This window comes from Micromys minutus (assembly GCF_963924665.1).
Source record: "Micromys minutus genome assembly, chromosome: 14".
Lineage (NCBI taxonomy): Eukaryota > Metazoa > Chordata > Mammalia > Rodentia > Muridae > Micromys > Micromys minutus.
Window position 1 is genome coordinate 17614576 of NC_137983.1, and position 25528 is coordinate 17640103.

Genomic DNA, 25528 nt, shown 5'->3' on the forward strand with positions numbered 1-25528 from the left:
ACTTGACATTTTGACTATTATGTGTCAGGAGGAATTTCTTTTCTGGTTTACTCCATTTGGTGTTCTGTAGCCTTCTTTTATGCTCATGGTCATCTCATTCTTAAGGGTAGGGAAGTTTTCTTCTATGAACTTGTTGAAGATATTTATTGTGCCTCTTAGTTGACATCCTTCGCCCTCTTATATTCCCATTATGCTTAGGTTTGGTCTTCTTATTGTGTCCTGGATCTCCTGGACATTTTGTGTTAGGAGCATTTTGGCTTTTGCTTCTTCTCTGACTGTTTTATCTGTGTTTTCAATGCTGTCTTTGGCCCCTGAGATTCCCTCTTCCATCTCTTGTAGTCTGTTGGAGATGCTTGCATCTGTGACTCCTGATTTTTTTTATAGGTTTTCTACCTCTAGGGTTGTCTCTTTTAGTGTTTTCTTTATTGTTTCCATTTCCATTTTAAATTCATTTTTTAATTCCTTCATCTCTTGATCTGTTTTTGTTTTTTTTTTCTGGTTCTTTGATTTCTTTGAGTGTTTTTCATGTTTCCTCTTTAAAAGCTTCATTACTTTATGCTTTTCCTTCCGTTCTTGTTTAAAGACCTTCATCATCATCTTGATGTATGATTTTGTGTCTGAGTTTTCTTTTTCTGGAGTGTTTGGCATTCTGCTGTTTGCTGTGATGGGAGTGCTGGGTTCTGATGTTGCCAGGTTGTCTTGGTTTCCTTTGGGGAATTTTTTTCACTTTTCTTTTGCCACCTTGTTGTCTGTGATTATAAATGATTTTGTTGCCAGTGATTGGTTCCGGTCTCTCCCATGTACCTGGCCTGCTTCTCTGGATCTCTGCTGTTTTTGGTGGTAAATGGCTTGAGTGTTTGGTCTGCATTCAAGGGCTTCCAGGTGGAAACCGAGTCCTTACTGCACAGTTTCCTCTCCCCTGAACCCATTGGGGTCTGTGATTTCTGGGCCCCAGGCCTAGCCCTCTCTGTGCTCCAGCTACTTGCAGGTCAGTCTCACCAGGGCTGCATCCCTGGATCTCAGCTGTTCAGCGTGGCAAATGGCCTGAGCATTTGGCCCACATGCACGTGCCTTCCGGGTGGAAACTGGGTGGAAACTGAGTCCATAGGGCACAGTTCCTGCTCCCCTGAACGAATTGAGGGAGGGGGTTCTTTCCCTGCTCTGGTCCCAGAGCTCTCCTTGCCCTGGCTATTCGAAGCACAATCTCACCAGGCCTGTGTTCCTGTATCTCTGTTGTTCCCTGTCAAGGGGAATCTTAAATGTGATAAACTAATGAATTTGGAACAGAAAATGTAAGGGGATTAGGCATGAAAGAGTTGCATAATTACCACTCTCTGCTTTTCACACATTATAAAAAGTTTGAGGAGCCAATGTCATGAAAGAAATATGTAAAACCATGGTATTCTATAGAAAGAGAAAACCAAGTTTAAAGTTTCAGACAAAGGGGGCACAGCTATTCAAGACAGTAGTGCCATTAAAAAGTACTCTGGTTTTCACTGGTACAGCAGCTAGAGACTGCCTTGAGGGTAGCCCAGGAATTGAGAAGTTTCATCTTATGAAGTTCAGAACTGTGAAGCTGTGACTCATTTGAAAGACCATGGAGAGTAGAGTTCTGTGAAACTTACTGTTCATTGTTTCCATTTTTTTAACACTCAGGAGTCAGAAGCTACAACTGTGCTAAGGTGGGATTGGGGATGTAGTATGTCTTTTTGGCAAGAGGCACTGACGACTTCCATGGGTTCTGTAGGCATACAGATGCAGAAGTGGCATTTTCATCAAGGCTGCCACCCAGTTTACGAAGGAAAGCCACTGAGAGCACGTGTTAGGCTGGATTACAATTATGTCTGCAGTTAGACTCTGAAAGGAAATGATGCTTTCTGAAGCTGTGATAGTAAAGCCATCACAGCGGAAACTCAATATACTAGAGAGGCTCAGAGCACAGAATGTTTTCCCAGAAAGGTCACAGCCAGTGAGCAGAGTCAACTCACGAATGTGGGTGCTGGGCTGCAGCTAACAAGGCTATGAAAGCCAGAGCCTTCAAGCCTTCTGGGGCTCACATTTTATGACAAACAGACTAATATGGCCGAGTCAGAGGTACAGGATTTTATGTTTCACCTCTGGACTTTGACCTTGCTCTCAGATGTCCCCTCTCTGCTATGTTTTGATTTTCTCATTTGGAATGGAAGTCTTACTCTGTATCGCGGCAGGTTTTGAGGAAGAATCTCAGCTAAGAGTTTGATTTAAATCTTAAGAGACTTCGGAATGCTAGGAGGAAATGGTTGCAGGTCAATTATTTCCCTTTAAGATCTTGCAAAAGCTGTTAGAAATACCCTGGCTGAGGCTCCACCCTCAGGAGTCAGGTTATTCAGCTTCTATAATTGCATAGTCTTCTCCGCACACAAGTGCAATGTTCTGGACATCTGGTGGTAAATCATCCAGGTGCACTTACATAATACTCAAGACACCCAAGGCAGGAACCAATAGTACGACGCTGCTGTTTATGAATTCTAATTCTTCTATCCTCCAACATTTTCACCTGTTTACAGGAAAATGAAATGCAGGAAGAATGTTTACATGTATTTTTTTTTTAAAAACTTGTTATTAACACTAACGCATAACCTTAAAACAGTTTAACAGTGCTAAATACTTTTGCAGCACTCAGGAACAGGTAGATTCTTATCTCTCTTATTAGGATGGTTGTGGCTCTTGTATCACAAAGAAACCTGATGTTAAAATATTAGAAGCTGACCAAACTCTTGGGGAACCAAAAGATTATAAATACTCAGGGACTCCAGGGAAGCTGTCTCCAACACTGTTACTGTGATCATGCTGGTTTCAATAGTTATCCATAGGACATAAGAAATCCATAAGCCTCCATCCAAATCTGCAAATTGCCAAAACCCATTCATCTTCTCACGGTTGCCATTCGAAGAAAATTGCTTTTATCTTGAAAGAATCTAAGTATAACCTACTGACAAGATGTTTATAACATTTATGCCTCTGTGTAAAGAAGAGAGGTTGCAATGGCATGAAATCAACTGAGCATCAGCCTAGTCATAAGCAGACCAAATCCTGCATTTCCTACATAGGCAACTGGTTAACTCTCTGTGTGTGTACACAGAATGCCAGTATTCTGATTAAATGTTACAGGTTTTATAATCCCTAAATTTAGAATGTGCTGTAATACTAGTACAAATGTCACAGGAAAAATAATTTTCATTACACTTTAAATGTAGATAATTAAAACTTTAAAAGAACCTCATACTAAGCAATTGTAAACATGAATCTTTGCTTGGTAGGAGTATGTATAGATTCTATAATTTACTATCAATGGAGGCTTATGCTTTAACAAAATAATTACATTGATTTTATTATTTTTAAATTTTAAGCATGTTTTATTTAATTTACCAGTTCCTGTGAATAAAATATTAATTTTACAGGATGCATTTCTGGGGCGATGTTATGAATTCAATATATTCTTCATGAATTTACTTAAGTTTGTCAGCGCTCTGCTTATTAGATAAAATACTAGTGAGCCATAAAAATGAATCAGCCATTGATGCAAGCAACTGAGTGGAGATTAAAATGCATTGTACTGAAGGAAAAAGGGCATAAAAATATATGCTGCAAGATTCTATTCAAATAAACTCAGGAAGTGTCCACTTTCACGACTGAAAACAGACTGTTTCCTAAAACTAGAAATATAGGAAGTACTGACTTTTATGGATACAGGCAGTTCTGAGGTGAAAGAAAGTGTGTCCGCATTCTGATGATAACATGTGTATATAAATCACTGAGGTTTAGGCAAACATATTCTTATCCATGTATACTTTTGTTGCTTCTCTTTTCCTGGGGAGATATTAATGAATGTTTATCCTCCTCGGATGCAGTACCGGTAAGAGGAAAACAACCACAAGATGATTCTTCTCACATGTAACTCAGTGTTCAAGTGAGTTTATTGTATTTCCTCACAGGAGCAGGAGTGAGGGGTTGCATATAGGTAGATGGGTAACAAAACCAGCCACATCATCAGAGAGCCCCACCCTGACTGATTCAGGACCTCACGATATCTCCATTATGGGCATACCCCAAGATCATCTGCAGGAAAGATTAATGGCTGTAATTAAACGTGGGGGTCCTGAGATACCCCTTCCTTTGCATGGATAGTATCAACAGCCCTATCTCCTGGTGCATAGATCTACTAATAACTATGTTATATACTAATTTTGTTAGCTTAAGACTTAGGCAGGCTCAAGAGTTTTGTCTTAAGATCATACACCTTTTTAGTGTCTAAGAAGGAAAAAATGATTTGTTTAAAAACCTGACATATACAAAGAACAGTAACCCTATCATTCCCAAGATGAATCTCCTTAGAGTAACATGTACCTTGTAGGGAGAGATGCTGAGTGGGTTATTCATACTTTTTGGAGATTTGCAGAATATCTCAGAAGGCTAAATGTCTTTTTTAGACTGCTGATTATGAGACTACTACAGGTTGAATTCACTTAGTGATAATGAAACACACAATTAAAATAAAACCTCCATTGTAATGTCTATAATTAGGAAAGTGGTTTATGGAGAAAAGTGCTGTCTTTGAAAAATCTATTTTTAGTATTTTTTAAAATTTTAAATGTGAAAGCAAAGACAGAAAAACAATCATTTTAAGTATCAGCTTGTTTTCAATTGACCATAGATGACAATTCTTTCTCAAAGTACTAATTTCAAAGCACTCTGAACTTAATTGCTTCCTTCCAAGGAAGATTCAGCAGCATCCGGATATGAAAGAAACACTTTGTGGAACAACCTTGATGGAGATGACTTCAATGATGAACACCCTCAGAGGAAGGACATTTAACTGCTCCTTCAGCAGCTTTTTTAGTGTAGTTTCTAAATCCAGAGTGGAGGCTGAGAGGAAGCTTGTGAGAGTTGGACAGCAGATTTTTACCACCAGAAGCTTATTTAATTGAGGTGTTGTATATGTTCCGAAGTTTTTTCTGCCCAGGTACTTACAGTGGTCGTTCTGCGCTGCCATCTGATTTGTGGTTTTCTATAGAATATATATATATACGTTTTAGGTCCCTCCTGCTTCTCTCTACCAGTGCAAGGGAAATTGTCCTTGATTTGATGAACAAATGTGTCTCAATACGCAACCAGGCACTATTCTCTCCTGGTGGTCCAGCTTAAGTAAGAATCTGTCTTGGACATGGTACCAGAAAGGAGAAATGAGATCAAGATATACTGATGCAGATGAGGAGGCTTGCAGCTAGCCATCAAACTAAGCAGAGGCAGAATGGAGGAGTTAGAGAAAGAACTAAAGGAGCTGAATGGGTTTGCAGCCCCATAGGAAGAACAACAATATCAACTGACAAGATCACCCTAAAGTTCCCAGGAACTAAACCACCAACCAATACGTTCACATGGAGGAACCCATGGCTCTAGACACACATATGGCAGATGATAGCATTGTCTGGTATCAATATAAACGCTTGGTCCTGTTAAGGATTGTTTCTCCAGTGTAGGAGAATGTCAGGGCATTGAGTTGGGAGTGGGTAGCTGGGAATGGGAGCATCTTCATATAACATGGAAATGGGAGGGGGAAATGGGAGAGGAAAAAGGGGGATAACATTTGAAATGTAAATACATAAGATATTCAATTAAATATGTAAAAGTAAAAAAAGGGTGTCTTACCAGTAAGACAGTCCTAGTTTCTTATTGTTAACAAACATTTGTTAACACTTGACAGAATGAATGATTGAATGACTGAATACTGACTGACTGACTGATTGACTGACTGACTGACTGACTGAATGAATGAATAAATAAATAAATAAATAAATAAATAAATAAATAAATAAATTAGTGCCACATGTGACAAAGGTTCAGAAGAACTGGCCCTTTCCCTGGTGGGGAAGGTGACTCTGCCCCTTGCCAGCCCACAACACTGAACGTCAGGCAATTTTGACCATGCCTCAATAAGGATGTGGAAAACATAAAACTGGACTAGCTTTTCTGTTTATTTGTTGGATTAGGGTTTTTAGGGGGGGGATGGGAACACTGAGATGTGAGTGAGATCAGAGTGCATAATGTGAGAGTCCCAAATAATCAATTAAAATAAATTTTTTAAAAAGGTGGCTAAGATACCTCATTCACAAAAAGAAGCAAACAGTGGAAGACTTGTGTTTTAGGTTTTGGAGTTCTGGGGTGGGGAAGGTTTGAAGATGATAAGCCAGAACTAAGGTGGTTGGATTGGTTTGAGGAATAATGTTTGTCAGCTGGGCGTGTATACAAACGTTTGGTCTGGTGCTTGTTAGACAGAGTGATGGGCAGTGATTTCCTGACCAGATATTGTCATCTGTTGTCTACTGTTCTATATTTAGAGTGGTGTCCCATGAGACTTTTCCTATCTCTATTTCCATCAGCATGTCTATTACACTTACTCAAGTCTCCTTTAGGCAGCCTTGTTTTTGAGGAATCATGTCAAAATTTCTCCTTCATTTCTAGAATACAATATATCTCACAGATGTCTTCCTGGTCCTCTGGCTTTCCCAGTGTTTCTGTCTCTACTCTGTGTTGTTTTTCTGGCCTCAGGTACAGGAATTGTATTGTAGATGTGTATCTTTTCAGACCAGGCATTCATGCTCAGTTTTTCTGGGCATCAAGTTATAACTATGAACAACTGAAGCCACAATGTTCTCTTATCTTCATTATTTGGGTAGACGCACTTGTTTTACCTTGGATAGGTCATGCAACGTTTTAGTCTGGCAATATCTGACTTTATGGGTTAATCTATTTGCCACCAGGTAAAAACAAATGCTATTCTAAATTGTGGATTATAGACAACGATATAATTAGAATTTACCTCAGGGCACTTTTATTCTGCTTGCATTTTATTTTGTTTGACTGTTGTTGTTAAAACAGCCCCCCAGGAACTCCAAGCTTCTGGTTTCCATATTTTCACATCTTAACTTCTGGGATAACTCATGCCTCTGGCTTGCTATATTATGTTTTTAATGGACGCTAGATTAAGGGCACAGATTTTGTAATTTGTCTTCTTGAAGAGGTCTCTCTTTGTCTAACAAAGATTTTATAAATTAAGGAGTGGAAATAGAGTTCAGTGATGCAGCAACTTTCTAACTTTATACATTAACCATCAAACCCAGGACCCGTGCTATCAATTATATTTTTGTAAAAGAAATTCCATACTAATTTCCATGTATTAGGCTGATAGATGGCAGCACTTACCCGGGGAAGGATCTCGATGTTACAAACTCAACCATTTATCCCCAGAAATCTGCTTCTCTTTGTCCCTTTCAAGTACCTCTCTTCTTGGTCTTTCACTTGCACCTAAGTCAAGGGGCCTGCTGTTAACAAGTATCCTAACCCAATTAGCTGGGAAGCAGAGGAATACATTATGCAGATGTGTGGACATTAAAAGTTACAGGGCTTTAATTGAAAGTGTGTTTTCCCTTAGATTTTATGGCCTTGTTTATTGTAATACTAATTCAGTAATTTAACATAAGTATCTTTTTTTAATGTAAGGCATTATTGATACAAACTTTCATCTGTTCTCTAGCAGGGCTTGTTCTTCACTAATCTACAAGTGGAGTGTGATATAGATTTGTGGGGTTTTATGTGATTATAGTGTGGGAAAGGCTCAGGATTTAGAGGACAAATAAAGGTCATCTAGAATGCATTAAGAGTTTGGAACATGGAAGATCTGTTATGACAAAACTAGTTAGTTATTTGTACACATGACAGTATTGTAAGAATGTTCAGAGCCATGACAGAGAGTTTGGAGATTTTGTTGACTATTTTCCTATGTAAACTAGGTAGATGTAATGATATCAATAAAAATGCATCCCCATAATCTTATATGGGTTAATATGTGGTTACCAGTTGATGGAACTGTTTGGAAAGAATTAGAAGGTATGCCAAATTTGAAGAATGTGTAGCACTGGTAAGTCCTTGGCAGTTACAAAACTGCACATGATTCCCTGTTAACTCCTTCTGCCTCTGCTTATGGACCAATATGTGAGCTCTTAGTTACTTCTGCAGCACCATATCTGCCTGCCAGGTATTGCAATTACTGCCATGTGGGTCATGGACTTTAATTGTCCAAAATCATAAACCACAGATTAACCACTTTCTTTTATAAGCTACCCTGGCTTTTGCCCCTAATCATAGCAATAAACATGTAGATAAGATTGTAGGTAAATATATATAATATCATAGTAAGTAATTACACAAACATATTTAAAGAGAAGAATCTGTGAGGAAGAAATATAGACAATTCTAGAGTCAAGGAAAACACACTAAGGATATTGAGAGTATGCATGTGGTTTTGTAGAAAACTACAAAATTATGGTGTCGGTGAGGCAAAAGAAAATTTAATTCTTTTAGTTTCAATGGAAACTAAAAAGTACATAAGAATGACATTAACATAGACTTGACATACAGTCAGGCTTCTTGAACTTCGTATATTCTCTTTCACTGTTACTGTGGACTACAAATACAAACAGAATAGCCCCTTACCCCCCAAAGAGATGAAACATAGTATTGCAATATAGTTGGGTTTGACAAACCTCAGTTGGTTTGGGGTAGGGAAGAAGAACCCTATGATGAAACATTCTAGTATATCCGGACACAACAGTTAAGAATGTTTGAAGAGTTTTAGGTAGATTAGAAAAGAAACAATGTTTAAATCTTATTAAACATGTCAGTACTAGTAATGTTAGGAGCGAATATCACAACTTAATTCCAGAAAAAAAATTGTGTGGACATGTAATCAAGAGATAGCTTCTCCAAAGTTATAAGCCAATGATCTAAGCCTGAAACTTACAGAGGAAAGTGATAATGTCATATTTATATGGAATGATCTTCAAATTAATGAAAAATTTAGAAAATAAAATTTATAGTCAGTTTGCATTCTAGTAAAGTAAGATAGATGTCCATGTAACTAACTGGCAAAAAACTCCAAAATCACAAATAATGATAATATTTCAGGATGGGGAAAAGTAATGAAAGGTATTACTAACAGAAGGGAGACTTGTTCACAATGGAAAATATTGGCAATACATACTATAATTAAAAATACTTCATAGGTTTTTCTCAGTTTAATTACATATATCTTATTTTTAAAAATGACTAAAAATAAGGCAAATATTTATTTTATTGACATTTATAACACATGATATTTAAGTGAAAACCTGTACACAATAAATATGCACATACAGATGATTATATATCAGTTAAAAGAATAAATATTTTTGCTAGATCGTGTAAGTACGGCAAAGTCAAACATACTAAATGAAAAAAAAAATCAAAATTAAATCGTTTTAGCATTAACACCTCAAAACATGAGCAAAATGATCAATGAATATGCTAGCTGCCAATATTTTTTAAGTAGTGTTAAACTCTTTTTTTTTCATAAACACTGGTTTTATGCTAGCTTACTTCTTCCAGTTTTTTTCTCAGAAATAATTCATGAGATCCACCCTGTCACCATACCATGACAACATCATAATCGAATATTTACATTATCAAATACACAGTTTCAGTCATTGAACTTGACTTTTACTAACTATAATTTTACTTTTCAATTTCACTGAGTAAAGCTGACCTATTCTCATGTCTTTCCTCCTAAAATTCTACTTACTGTGATCCAAGATGCCATATTCTATTGTTTAACAAATCTTTTTCTGTTTGTCTCATTTTGTATGCTCAAATTTTGACTTACTCAATGTCACTCTCTACTTTTTCTTCTCATTAGATGACCATGAAAAATATTTATCTGACATTTTGAGTTCAAGTGAAGAAGGATAGAAGTTCACTGCTAGCATATGTCTCCTTTACATTTATTTAGATGCCATCCATGAATGATGGTGCTAAATATAACTCCATAAGAAACTTCAGTCTCTGAAACACAGTCATGGATTAAAGTATTTTCATCATAACTCCTGCTACTTAAGGGGCTCTAATTTCTTGCCCTAGATATGGCTGGCAACAGTCTTTTAAAAACAGAATGGCCTCTCATGCGCTCCTTTTTCACATCAATTTCCTTCATGAATTAGGCAGGAAAACCCTATGTAGCTCATAATAAACAAGCTCAAGTTTTTATGAATAGAATATAAACATACGTTTGCACTGATTAATCCAGAAAGAATTAGTCCAAAATAAACCAATTACTTTTTAAAAAGAGTTCTTGGGCTTTATATACTCTATTTTACTGTCAGAATGATGCCTGCTGTTGTGTGGCTGTTTCTGTCAAATTGAAATACATTCTCCTGGAGGGAAGAGCCAGACTAGTGTAATGCACTAGACTCTGGAAGCTTAGAAATTGAGAGATCCTTACAGGATACTATTTGTACTGCATTTTTCTCCAAAGTTAAATCCTTTTATCTTTTAGGGAAATGTCACAAAATATATAGAATATACAATGTGAGATTAAAATAACAGGCTAGTTTCATATAGCATGCTTACGAAGAGGTGAAACAAACTATTTTATAGGGAAGCTCATTAGGAGAGGGAAAAAATAACTAAGAAAAGTTTCAGGAAGTCCCTGAAACTGACCTGAGTCATTAGACTCTTTCTTTTCCAAGAATACACAAATAGTAAAGACTGCTGAAAGGAGATTCTGATTAGCCCAGGAACCTGGAAAAAGCAAAGACTAGCTGAAAAGCAATAAAAAAGAAACAGCCACCCATATTCTTTAAGCAATTCCAATAAAATTTGATGGTTCACCAAATTGGACGTTGGTGATATAAGTACTTTGGTAGGTCAAGTGCTTCCTTATTGGGTGATAGGACATGTGTAAGTGTGTTGCAACTCTGCATGAAAAGTTCTCCCCACAGCAGACCCCTTTCTAGCATTCTGTAAGTAATAATGGTCTTTAGGGAGAGAGGTGCTTCAGACTTGTGGTTTAGTAGGAAGTGACAAGGATAAATAGATATTCCTCAATGAAAGTGGAGTACTCTGCAGAATTTATCTTAGCAATGAATTTTAGTACTTGATTTGCAAGTAATGCAGTAGATAATTTCAACAAGTGATGGGGTCTTGCTGAGATAAATATTATAGAAAGTAAAAAGATATTGCTTCCTAAAATTGGATAAGTACAAACTAGGATTTAGTTTTTATACTTCCTTATGAAATTTCAGCTAAATATTTAAGAATAAGTGTTTCTAATATTCATGAGAATCACGTATATAATAGGTATATTTTTCTATATAAAAGTGTTGACTTTTAACTCTGCTTACATTAAAATATACATAATGTTTCTAAAGTATAGAAGATCTTTCTAGAAATTTAATTACTTTAAATTTTTTCTCTTACAAATTTATTTAAAAAAGAGAGATACATGTACAAATTTTTAAAAGTGTTTTCTTTTTTTTTTTTTGACTAAACACTGTAACTTACATGTACAAGATCAAGTTTTTTATTAAACGACTTTATTTTACAAAACAAAGATAGATGTACACATTTTAAACATTTTTGCTTAAAATTATACATTTCTGTCAGTACTGTTTTTTCAGATATTAAAATAATTTTACATAAAAATATGTGAATATATTTTTTAGTCAGTACTTGATTTTTTCAAGGGCTTGACAGTATGCATTGAAAACCTAATAGTTACCATGAGCGTAAAGTACATGCAAAACAAAACGCAACATGGAAATAGTCAAAGTCTTCTTGTTTTGTAAATATATATATATATTTGTTTTCTTTATTTCTTGGACTTTATACAGTCTGTGAGTTGTTTCTGGGGGAGTGCAAGCCTCTGGGGTTCACATCCCACTATCAGTGACTGCATATTATGTTTGTTCTTTTGTGACTGGGTTATCTCACTCAGGATGATATTCTCTAGATGAAGCCATTTTCTTAAGAATTTGGTTAAGTCATTGTTTCTGGTGGCTGAGTAGTATTCCATTGTGTAAATGTACAACAATTTTTGTATCCATTCATCTTCTGAAGGACATCTGGGTTCTCTCCAGCTTCTGGCTATTATAAATAGAGCCGCTATGAACATTGTGGTGCATATATCTTGGTTGTGTATTAAAGTGTCTCTGGGGTATATGCCCAGAAGTGGAATAGCTGGGTCTTCAGGTAGTACTACATCCAATTTTCTGAGGTATCGCCAGACAGATTTCCAGAGTGGTTGTATTAGCTTGCAAACCCACCAACAGTGAAGAAGTGTTCCTCTTTCTCCGCAGTCTTGCCAGCATCTGCTGTCATCTGAGTTTTGGATCTTGGCCAATCTGACTGGTATGAGGTGGAATCTCAGGGTTGTTTTGATTTGCATTTCCCTGATGGCTAAGGATGTCGAGCACTTCCTCAGATGTTTCTCAGCCATTCGGTGTTCCTCAACTGAGAACGTTTTGTTTAGCTCTGTACCCCACTTTTTAAGAGAGTTGTTTGATTCTCTGGTGTCTAGCTTTTTGAGTTCCTTGTATACCTTGGATATTAGGCCTCTATCTGATGTGGTGTTGGTAAAGATCTTTTCCCATTCTGTTGGTTGCCGTTTTGTTTTGTTGAAGATGTCCTTAGCCTTACAGAAACTTTGCAATCTCATTAAGTCCCATTTGTTAATCTTTGACCTTAGAGCTTGAGCCATTGGTGTTTTGTTCAGGAAATTTTCTCCTGTGCCTATGAGTTCTAAGATTTTCCCTACTTTCTCATCGAATAGTTTCAGTGTATCTGGTTTAATGTGGAGATTTTGATCCACTTACACTTGAGCTTTGTCCAAGGAGATAAGGGTCTATTTTCATTCTTTTGCATGCTGAGTGCCAGTTGGACCAGCACCATTTGTTGAATAGGCTGTCCTTTATCCATTGAATGTTTACTGCTCCTTTGTCAAAAATCAGGTGACCATATACATGAGGGCTCATTTCTGGATCTTCTATTCTATTCCATTGATCTACATGCCTATTTCTGTACCAGTACCATGCAGTTTTCAGCACAATTGCCTTGTAATATAGCTTGAGGTCAGGGACAGTGATTCCTGCAGATGTTTGTTTGTTGTTGAGGATGGATTTAGCTATTCTAGGTCTTTTGTTATTCCATATGAAATTGCACATTGATCTTTCCAATTCCATGAAGAACTGGGTTGGAATTTTGATGGGGATTGCATTGAATCTGTAGATTGCTTTTGGTAGGATGGACATTTTTAAGATGTTGATTTTTCCAATCCATGAGCATGGGAGATATTTCCATTTTCTGAGATCCTTCTCAATTTCTTTCTTTAGAGGTTTGAAGTTCTTGTCATACAGGTCCTTCACTTGCTTAGTTAGAGTCACACCATGGTATTTCATAGTTTTTGTGACGATTGTAAAGGGTACCTTTTCCCTAATTTCTTTCTCCACATATTTGTCCTTTGAGTACAGGAAGGCTACTGATTTGTTCGAGTTAATTTTGTATCCAGCCACTTTGCTGAATTTGTTTATCAGCTGTAGAATTTCTCTGGTGGAATTTTTGGGGTCACTCAAGTACACTATCTTGTCATCGGCAAAGAGTGATGTTTTTATCTCTTCCTTTCCGATTTGTATCCCCTTGATCTCCTTTTGCTGTCTAATTGCTCCAGCCAGGACTTCCAGTACTATGTTGAATAGGTAGGGGGAGAGTGGGCAGCCTTGTCGAGTCCCTGATTTTAGTGGGATTGCTTCAAGTTTCTTGCCATTAAGATTGATGTTGGATGTTGGTTTGCTGTATATTGCTTTTATTATGTTTAGGTATGGACCTTGAATTCCTGTTCTTTCCAGGACTTTTAACATAAAGGGGTGTTGGATTTTGTCAAATGCTTTTTCAGAATCTAGTGAGATGACCATGTGATTTTGATCTTGAGTTTGTTTATATGGTGGATTACGTTGATGGATTTCCTTATATTAAACCATCCCTTCATCCAAGGGATGAACCCTACTTGGTCATGATGAATGATCATTTTAATGTGTTCTTCGATTCGGTTTGCCAGGATTTTGATGAGTATTTTTGCATCAATGTTCATAAGTGAGATTGGTCTGAAGTTCTCTTTCCTGGTAGGGTCTTTGTGTGGTTTAGGTACGAGGGTTATTGTTACGTCAAAAAATAAGTTAGGTAGTATTCCATCTGATTCTATCTTTTGGAATAGTTTGGAGAGTATTGGTGTTATATCCCCAATAAATGTCTGATAAAATTCTGCACTGAACCTGTCTGGACCTGGGCTTTTTTTTGGTTGGGAGACTTTTGATGACTTCTTTTATTTTTTTAGGTGTTATAGGGTTATTTAGATGGTTTACTTGGTCTTGGTTTAACTTTGGGATCTTGTATCAGTCTAGGAAGTTGTCCATTTCCTCCAGATTTACCAATTTTGTGGAGTATAAGTTTTTGTAGTAGGATCTGATGATTTCTTGAATTTCCTCAGTTTCAGTTGTTTTGTCCCCACTTTCCTTTCTGATGTTGTTAATTGTATACTCTCTCTTTGCCCTCTAGTTAGTCTTGCTAGGGGTTTATCAATCTTGTTGATTTTCTCAAAGAACCAACTCTTGGTTTTGTTGATTTTTTCACTGTTTCTTTTTGATTCTATTTGGTCTATTTTTGCCTTAATTTTGATTATTTCTTGCCGTTTACTCTTTTTGGGTATATCTGCTTCCTTCTGTTCTAGGGCTTTTAGCTGTGCTGTCAGGTTGCTGATGTAAGCTCTCTCCAGTTTCTTTTTGGAAGCACTTAAAGCTATGAGTTTTCCTCTCAGTACTGCTTTCATTGCATCCCATAGGTTTGGGTATGTTGTGTTTTGGTTTTCGTTGAATTCTAGAAAATCCTTTATTCCTTTTTTTTTCTTCTTTGACCCTTCTATCGTTTAAGAGAGCGTTGTTTAGTTTCCATGTGTATGTGGGCTTTTTGTTGTCTTTGATGTTGTTAAAGACCAGCCCTAGACCATGGTGATCTGAGAGGATGCATGGGAGTATTTCAATCTTCTTATATTGATTGAGGCTCGCTCTGTGTCCAATTATGTGGTCAATTTTCAAGAAGGTGCCATGGGGTGTTGAGAAGAAGGTGTATTGTTTTACTTTAGGATAATATGTTCTGTATATATCAATTAATTCTAGTTGGTTGAAAGTCTCTGCTAGTTTTGCAGTGTCCTTGTTTAGTTTCTTTTTCCATGATCTGTCCATTGGTGAGAGTGGGGTATTAAAGTCTCCCACAATTATTGTGTAAGGTGAAATGTATTTTTTGAGCTTTAGTAGAGTTTCTTTTATGAATGTGGGTGATTTTTTATTTGGAGCATATATGTTAAGGATTGAGAGTTTGTCCTGACCGGTTTCTACGGTAATGAGTAAAAAGTGTCCTTCCTTATCTTTTTTGATAACTTTTTGTGGGAAATTTACTTTATTTGATATTAGAATAGCCACTCCAGCTTGCTTCTTGGAGCTGTTTGCTTGGTAGTTTTTTTCCCACCCTTTAACTCTGAAATAGTGTCTGTCTTTGTCTCTGAGATGTGTTTCCTTTATGCAGCAAAATGCTGGATTCTATTTATGTATACAGTCTGATAGTCTATGTCTCTTTATGGGGTACTTGAGTTCATTTATGTTAACAGTCTAGTTGAATATGTAACCCAATTCTTCATAGAGTTGGAAAGAGCAACATTCAAATTCATCTGAAATAACAAAAATCTAGAATATGGAAATCCATCTTTAACATCAAGAAAACTTCTGCGGGAATCACCATTCCTGACCTCAAGCTATATTTCAAGGTAATTGTATTAAAAACCACATGGTACTGGTGCAGAGACAGGCAGGTTGATTATTGGAACAGAATAGAAGATCCAGTACTGAACCCTCACACATTCGTTTACCAGAATTTTGACAAAAGAGCTGAAAACATTCAGTGGAAAAAAAGACAGCCTCCTCGACAAATGGTGTTGGCTCAACTGGCACTCAACATGCACAACAATGAAAATAGACCCTTTCTTAGCACCTTGTACAGTGCTGAAGTGCAAGTGGATGAAAATCTCCATATTAAACCAGGTAAACTAAAACTATTAGAAGAGAAAGTAGGGAAAACCTTAGAACACATAGGCACAGGGGAAATTTTCCTGAACAGAATACCAATGGCTTGTGCTCTATGACCAAGGTTTGAGAAATGAAACTTAATGAGATTGCAAAGTTTCTGTAAGGCTAAGGACAATGTTAAGAAAACAAAACAACAGATTGGGAAAAGATCTTTACCAACCCCACATCTGAGAGAGGTCTAATATCCAATGTGTACAAGAAGTCGAGAAGTTAGACACCAGAGAATCAACCAATCCTATTTAAAAATGGGGTACACAGCTAAACAAAAAATTCTAGATTGAGAAATATCGAATGGCTGAGAAGCATCTAAGCAAGTGCTTGACATCCGTCGCCATCAGGGAAATGTAGATGCTGGCAAGGATATGGAGAAAGAGGAACACTTCCTCTCTTGGTTGGGTTGTAAGCTGGTAAAACTACTCTGGAAATCTGTCTTGTGGTTCCTCAGAAATTTGGACATAGTCTTACCTGAAGAACAAGTTATTTCACTTCTGGGAATATGCCCCAGAGATGCTCCAATATTCAATAAGGACATATGCACCACAATGCTCATCACAGCCCTATTTACAATAGCCAGAAGCTGGAAAGAACCCAGATGTCCTTCAGTACATGAATGGATTTTTAAAATTGTGGTATATTTACACAATTGAGTACTACTCAGCTATTATAAATAATGACTTTATGAAATTCCTAAGAAAATGGATGCTTCTAGAGAATATCAGCCTGAGTGAGGTAACCCAGTCACAAAAGAACAGACATAATATACAGTCACTGATAGTTGGATACTAGTCCCAGAAAGCTGTGAATGCCATGAAACAACTCACAGGCCATATGAAGCTCCAGAAAACAAAGACCAAAAAGTTAGTCTTAGTCCTCCTTAGTAAAAAAATAAAATAAGTGCATAAAACCCTCTCAGAGTGTGGTAAATCTGGACCTTAAATCATTAATAATTCAAGAGATAAGAATATAGCCTTGTGGCAATTTTTGGTACTCAAAAATAATTATTTTTAATCTATACACACCAAGAAATCTCTGACTGTTTCCATGTTAAGTTCTGTTCTACATGTACTTTATGCTTATGGTAACTAGAAAGATTTCAATACATACCATGAAACCTCTAAAACAATTAAGTACTGGCAAAAATATATTCATATAGTGTTATGTGAAAACACTTTTAAGCTCTGCAGAGTGCACACGGAAATTGCACCCCCTGCCTTGACCTGCCCTGTCCTGCCCGATCCAGTGATCTGGAACAGAACTTAGAAACTTCTGTTTCCACCCGGAGAGGTGACTTCAGGACACAGAGCAGAGCCTGGCCCATCTGCCACCCAGAATGGTGGCTTGTAGAGGCTGAGCAACTGGTGGGTGGGAGACCTGGGCTGTCAGGGAGCAGACAGATCTCTGTGGAGTGCACACTGAAAGTGCACCCCCTGCCTTGCCCTGCCCCGCCCTGTCTGATCCAGCAACCAGGAATAGAACTTTGGAACTTCTGTTCCCACCCGGCGACTCTGAGGCATAGAACAGGGCTCTACCCATCTGCCACCTGGACCAGGGGAGATCCAGGGACACAGACCAGATACAAGGGAAAGCCAAGAACATATCACTGACAACAAAATGGCAAGAGGAAAGCAAAAGAGTATATCCCAAGGAAACCAAGATAACCTGGCAACACCAGAACCCAGCTCACCCATAACAGAAAATATCGGAATTCCAAACACTCCAGAAGAGGAAGACACAGACGTGAAATCATACCTCAAGCTGCTGATAGAGATACTTAAACAAGAACGGGAGGAAAAGCAAAAAGATTCAGAAGCTTTTAAAGAGGAAACAAGAAAAACACTCAAAGAACTCAAAGAACTAGAGGAAAACAGAATCAAAGAGATGAAGGAATGGAAGAGAAAATTTAAAATGGAAATTGACACAATAAAGAGAACACAAAAAGAGATAACCCTAGAGGTAGAACACCTATAAAAGAAATCAGGAATCACAGAAGCAAGCATTTCCAATAGATTACAAGAGATGGAAGAGAGAATCTCGGGGGCAGAAGACAACATTGTAAACATAGACAAAACAGCCAGAGAAGATGCAAAAAGCTCCTAACCCAAAATGTCTAGGAAATCAAGGACACAATGAGAAGACTGAACCTAAGGATAATAGGAATAGAAGAGGGAGAAGAGTATCAACTAAGAGGCACAGTAAATATCTTCAACAAAATCGTAGAAGAAAACTTCCCTACCCTCAAGAATGAGATGACCACGAGCATAAAAGAAGCCTTCAGAACTCCAAATAGGTTGGACCACAATAGAAATACCTCCCGACACATAATAGTAAAAACATCAAGTGTCCAAAGCAAAGAAAGAATACTAAAAGCAGTAAGGGAAAAAGGTCAGGTAACATATAAAGGCAGGCCAATCAGACTCACTCCGATTTCTCAACAGAGACTATGAAAGCTAGAAGAGCCTGGACAGACATCATGTACACCCTAAGACAACCCAAGTGCCAGCCCAAGCTGCTATACCCAGCAAAACTATCAATCACCATCGATGGAGAGATGAAGATATTTCAAGACAAATCAAAATTTACACAATATCTGACCACAAACCCAGCACTACAACGAATTATAGGTGTAAAACCAAATATAATGAGGGAAAATACAGCCTAGTAAAAACAAGAAAACTCCTAAACAAGAAAACTAAAAGAAGAAAAAGACACCGACACAACTCAACCCACATAAGCAATAATGGCAGGAAACAGAAACAACTATTCCTTGATATCTATTAACATAAATGGACTCAACTCCCAAATAAAGAGACATCGGCTATCAGACTGGATACATAAACAAAATCCAGCATTTTGCTGCATACAGGAAACTCATCGCAGATATATGAACCAATTGTAATTAATAGTCATCTACAGAACATTTCACCCTAAAACAAAAGAATACACCTTCTCAGCACCTCACAGCCCCTTCTCCAAAATTGACCATATAGTCAGTCACAAAACAGCCTCAATAGATATAAGAAGATTGACATACTCCCATGCATCCTATCAGATAACTAGGGACTACGGTTGGTCTTTAATACCACAAAGACAACATAAAGCCCATATGCACAGGGAAATGGAACAATGCTCTATTAAACGATAGCATGGTCAAAAAAGAAATAAATATAGAAATTAAGGATTTTCTAGAATTTAATGAAAATGAACACAAAACATATCCAAACCTATAGGGAAACTTGACACCACAGTTGAAAGCTCTAGAACAAAAAGAAGCAGATATACTCAAGAGGAGTAGATGGAAAGAGAGAAACAAAATCAGAGCAGAAGTGAACCAAATAGAAGGAAAAAGAACTGTTCAAAGAATCAACAAAACCAAAAGCTGGTTCTTTGAGAAAATTAACAAAATTTATAAACTTTTAGGGAGACTAAGTAGAGTGCAAAGAGAGAGCATCCAAATTAGCAAAATCAGAAATGAATGTGCAGACATAACCACTGAAACTGAGGAAATTCAAGAGATCATCAGATCCTACTACAAAAGTCTATAGTCAACAAAGCTGGAAAATTTGGAAAAATGAATGAATTCCTAGATAGATCCCAGATACTGAAGTTAAACCAGGACCAGATACCCCATATTAACAACCCCATAACACCTAAAGAAATAGAAGCAGTCATCAAAAGACTCCCAAGCAATAAAATCCCAGGATCAGATGGATTCAGTGCAGAATTCTATCAGATATTTCTTGACGACCTAATACCAATACTCTCCAAAGTATTCCAGAAAATAGAGTCAGATAAAACACTGCTCAACTCATTCTTTGAATCCACAATAACCCTCCTTCCTAAACCACACAAATACCCTACAAGAAAAAAGAAGTTCTGACCAATCTCATTTATGAACATTGATTCAAAACTACTCAACCAAATTTTTGCAATCCGAATTCAAGAACATATCAAAACGATCAATCTCTTTGATCAAGTCGGCTTCATCCCTGGGATGTGGGTATGGTTTAATATATGAATCCTTTAACCTAATCCACCATATAAACAAACTCAAAGGAAAAAAACATGTGGTCATCTCCTTAGATGCTGAGAAAGCATTTGACAAAATTCAACACCCCTTCATTTTAAAAGTCTGGGAAAAAAACAGAAATCCAAGGTTCATACTTAAACATATTAAAAGCAATATACTGCAAATCAATAGCAATCCTCAAAGTTAATGGTGAGAAACTTGAAGCTATCCCACTAAAATCAGGGACTAGACAAGGCTTCCCATTCTCCCCATACCTATACAACATAGTAATGGAAATCCTGACTGGAGCAATTAGATAGGAAAAGAAAATCAAATGGGATACAGATCAGAAAGGAGGAAATAAAAATATCACTATTTGCAGATGACATGATAGTATATTTTAGTGATCCCTAAAAATTCCACCAGAGAACATTTACAACTGATAAACATCTTCAGCAAAGTGGCTGTATATAAAATTAATTCAAATCAGTAGCCTTCCTCTACTCAAAGGACAAACATGCTTAGAAAGAAATTAGGGAAATGATACCCATTACAATAGTCACAAACAATATAAAATATGTTGGTGTGACTCTAACTAAGAAAGTGAAGGACCTGTTTGACAAGAACTTCAAATCTCTGAAGAAGAAAATTGAAGAAGATCTCAGAAAATGGAAGATCTCCCATGCTCACAGATTGGAAGGATCAACATTGTAAAAATGGCCATCTTACCAAAAAAAAATCTACAGATTCAATGCAATCCCCATAAAAATTCCAACTCAATTCTTCATAGAATTGGGAAGAGCAATTTATTTTTAAAGTTATGTTTTAAAAATTATCAGGTCATGGGTTGTTGCTGAGATATATCTTAATCTGAAAGAATTGTCAAAGGACTTTGGAACATTGAATAGAAAAGTTCTTTATTGTTTAGAATTTGAAGAGTTGTTTTGAGATAATATTGATAAAAGTGTAGATTATAGTGATTTGCTTGGCTAGAAAAATCTCAGAGGGTAGTTTAAGAGTGCCTTAAAGACTCTATCAGATCCATTTATGTGATTATTTCAATTAAGAATTACTATAGTAATACCTTTGCTTTTCTGAGTCAATGGTTGTTGGGCCGCTGAGGCAAATGAATCATTTGTAATTAAGAATATCATTGAGTAGGAATCGTCTGGGTTTAGTTCCTCAGGATTAGCACACCTAGCTGTGGTTATTAGAGTGAGAATATCCTGTATATCTTACAGGTAGCTGAACTTAGTAATGTGTAATAGTCATTTAAGTGTGACTAATTTTCAGATGTGAAGGGTAAAAGACATCAACTGAGGAGGAGCAGCCTCAGCTATATCAGAAGGCTCAGAATTGATGAAGCCATAAAGATGAGCTGAAATTTGGAATCATTTGTCAAGGTCAGATTTCCTGAAAAAAAAAAAAAACCCAGAAAGAATTATAAATGTAGGGACAGCCTAGTGCAGTGGAGACCTGGTATTTTGGAGATGCCAGTACCATGAAATGATCAATTTGGATCACAACAGTTGTGTGGAACCAACTTGTGGATGAGAGCTAGGTGAAATTAACATATTTCTTTATAAACTCTTTAGTTATAAACTCTGTTAGTGTTGCTTTTTCACAGCAATGAATACCCTAACTAAGATAGCTGCCTTTATACCAAGATACTTTGCTTGTTCATGTTATTTCCTTCATACATCCTCACTTATCTTACAAACTTTTCCTTGGTTTTTTTTGACCAAGTCTCACACTGTTTAGGGAGTTGTCTTTTGAGCTTGCCTATGCTGTCCCCATTTAAGCTGCCACCAACTTCAATTTTATACATATATTTATTTATATTATTTTAAATATATCTATATATATAGATATAGATAGATAGATAGATGATAGATAGATAGATAGATAGATAGATAGATAGATAGATATAATTAGCATCATCCTTGAACTACAGCTGCTTTGGCAAGATGAAATTGTTCTCTATATTATTCTTCTGGAAGGAAAAACTACATGGTTGCATCTCACTATTTTTTTAACAAGAAACTCTCTTTGGAACAGCTCACACTGGCTACTCAAAGGCTTCATATTGTTGTTCATAGCATAGATAATACAATGAGAACAGATTATTAATCCTTATGAGTTTGTACATAATATACTTAGCTTGTGATGAATATGTTTCAGAAAAATTATAACACTTTCTGGGGAGAACAATTTTAGTATCAACAGAGAAGGGATGATTAGTTAATTACCAACAAATTAGGACTTTTTCTTGTCAATTAGAAAGAGGAGCTAAATATATCTAGACATCATGTTGTACTTTACTTTTCTACAATTAATTAAACAAGCTGCTTGTAGTCAACTTCTTCAATAAACTAATATAAATGTCTCTACACTATCAAAATTCCAATAACAACAAATTATTCACTGTAACTTTCATTAAGTAATATTGTCACATATAATAAATAATATTCATGTTAAACAAGATTTAAGAGTTCAATATAATTAAGAATTACTATGAAAGAAAGTATCAAAAAAGGTAAACATATCTTTGTTTCTAACAATGTTATAGATACATTCATCTGTAACATTAGCATTGAATCTTTAACATAAATATGCAGGAATGCCATATTTACTCAATGCAGAAAATTTCTAACCTAGAGTTAGATATGTAGAGAGTTCATAATGAAGAATGAGAAAGTGTCAGATCCAAGTGAAACAATACATAAGTAATGAGTTTTTGATGACAAAGTGATGGCTTAATAACTAACAGCAAACATTGCTTTTGTAGAAGACCTCAGTCAAGATTCCAGCTCTTTATATCATACAGTTCAAAAATACCTGTATCTCCAGCTTCAGAAACTCTAATGTTATTTTTTGGGGGCTCTATACACATAACATAACATTCATATAGACACACACACACACACACATAAACACACACACACACACACAGAAAGAGAGAGAGACAGAGACACACAGGGAGACAGAGACACAGAGATACACAGAAAAAACATAAATCTTGCAAAAGAATGAGGTTTCTTCCTATAGTAAGAAAAAATAAATGGTTTCTAACCTTTGCTCAATGCAGATTAAAAGAAGTTCTATGAATCACACTATTGTAGACAAATATGGTTAATAAGACCAATACAGAAAGCCCTTAATTATGGCAATACACTCTTTTAGAAACTACTGTGTAAAGTTAGTACTCTATGCTGAAGGTAGACTAGGGGAATATCATCTATCATAAAACTGAGACTACTCAGAAAATAAATCAGGTTTTGAGATCTGAGTTTAGGAATTAACATATATTAGGAAAAATAGAAATATGTACAATGGCACTGTAGTTCAAATTGAGTTAAGAAAAAATGACCTCATTCAGAAGTAAAGAATGATTGGAAATAAAAAGACTACACAGTATATTGTCTTAAATATAAATATTTTCAACTTAAAAAATAAATTATGATAATTTATATAAAAGAGAAGTTTATTGTTAAAATATTAGGCAACTCATAGATTTATTGCAAAGTCATTGAGTAAGTATGACAGCAGCTGAAATCATGCCCAGTGTTTGGCCTGAGGGGTTTCTCATCACTCCTGCTCCCTTTGCAAAGTCGGTGCTCTTCAACTGTGAAGTCTATGACCTCACCAAGAGCACAAAATTTCTGACTAAAGTGGGTCATGATAAAATGGGCTTAACTGATAATTAGGTTTTAAATTAGAACTTGGTCTTTGCTTGAAACTCAAGTGGATGTTAGATTAGTAGAATGTTTAATAAATATAACTCTCATACTTATTCTAGGGAACTTGAAAAATAAAAGTAATACCTAAAATTAATGCATTTAAAGATACTATAAGTGCTTTGTTTTAAGGAAGGCACATTTGGTATCAGAAACTCTGAGCAAAGTGACTTGGCTTCAGGCATAGTGAAATTTAAATGACTCAAATGTTCTCAGAAACTTTCTGTCTTGAGGATAGGTCTCTTGATATTTAATTTGTTTGTACCTCCATCATAGGCAGGCTACCATCCACACCTAAGGTGTCTATTGAGCTATAATTTGGAATTATGTTTTTAATAATCCTAACCAGTGGGAGGGGACATCATCTTCTTACTGTCAAAGTCTGACAGTCACTCCTAATTCACCCTTTTTGAGTCAAAGATTCTGGACAAAATAAAAAAAAATAATTTTGCTGCCACAGTTTGACTACACAATTCCGCTTGATGCCATAAACTGTTAGCATGAGCCTGGATCCTCTATCATTAGTTCTTCCCAAATCTACCTTTGAGATTCTCCAACGTCAATTTCTAGCAAGTGCATTGTTCATCAACTAAAGTAATGACAACAGAATTTTATGCAAAGGCATTGGATTATAGTTTGCTTCTCTTGCTACTTTCAAGTAGTTTTAGACGATAGATTCACTTTCTCTGAAAGTCAGATTTCTTATTGGAAGTTTCCATGTAAATTTCAATTTACTGTTTAATTCTATGTGAGCAAGGTGCATTTTAATTGAATTCTTTCTTAGTTGCATAAACTAGACTAGGCATAGAAAGTATATGACCTGGAATACATTAAAAAATCCTAACTTAATATGTTTTTATTTTTAGCAAATGATATTTTAGTGTGTATATTTTTCACCAATTTTGAGACAACGCTATATATATTCATAAAATACGCATCACATCTGTAAGAAAATAAATACATCCATGTGATTCAAAGTTTCTTACACTTTATATGGATGCATTCTCTTTTTGATTCTTTAAATACCAGAACACAGAATATGTAGATCTAGTGGTAGGTGTGGTTAATATATTAGAGATGTTAAATTGTTTTATTAAATGGATACAACAGTTTATATTTTTATTATTAGTTTTTGAGGCTTCTAATTCCTCCACCTCTTTGTTAGCCATTTGATATTGTCAATCTTGTTTTAGTTTGTGTGTATGTGTGTGTGTGTGTGTGTGTGTGTGTGTGTGTGTGTGTGTGCGTGTGTGTGTGGTTGAACTTTGTTCTATGGTATTATATGTATATATAAAAAAAGTAAAATCATCACTATAATAACGTACTATGATATAATTTATACTGTAGCATTATAGTATTTTTGTGTATGAAAGACTATCTAATATATTAACAAGAATTTCTGATATAACATGATTTTATTAGACCTAGGATTCATTCTGGACATCATATCTCTGGATTTCCTTTTCATCCTAATATCTGCAACATTATATCTTTAAAAGTACAGCTCCACCCTCACTTTTACCTCAAGTAATAACTACTGTTAGTCTATTTTTATTTGAGAACATTAAAATATAATACCCTTTTACATACACAACCTAGTAAATATGGATTATCCTACTCTAACAAACATTTTATTTGACTTTCTTTTTATAGTTATACATTGAACCCAGAGATTTCTATCATAACCACTGGATTAATGTGGTTCATAGTAGAGTTTCAGCCTAGGATGTATAAGGTACTATACATCA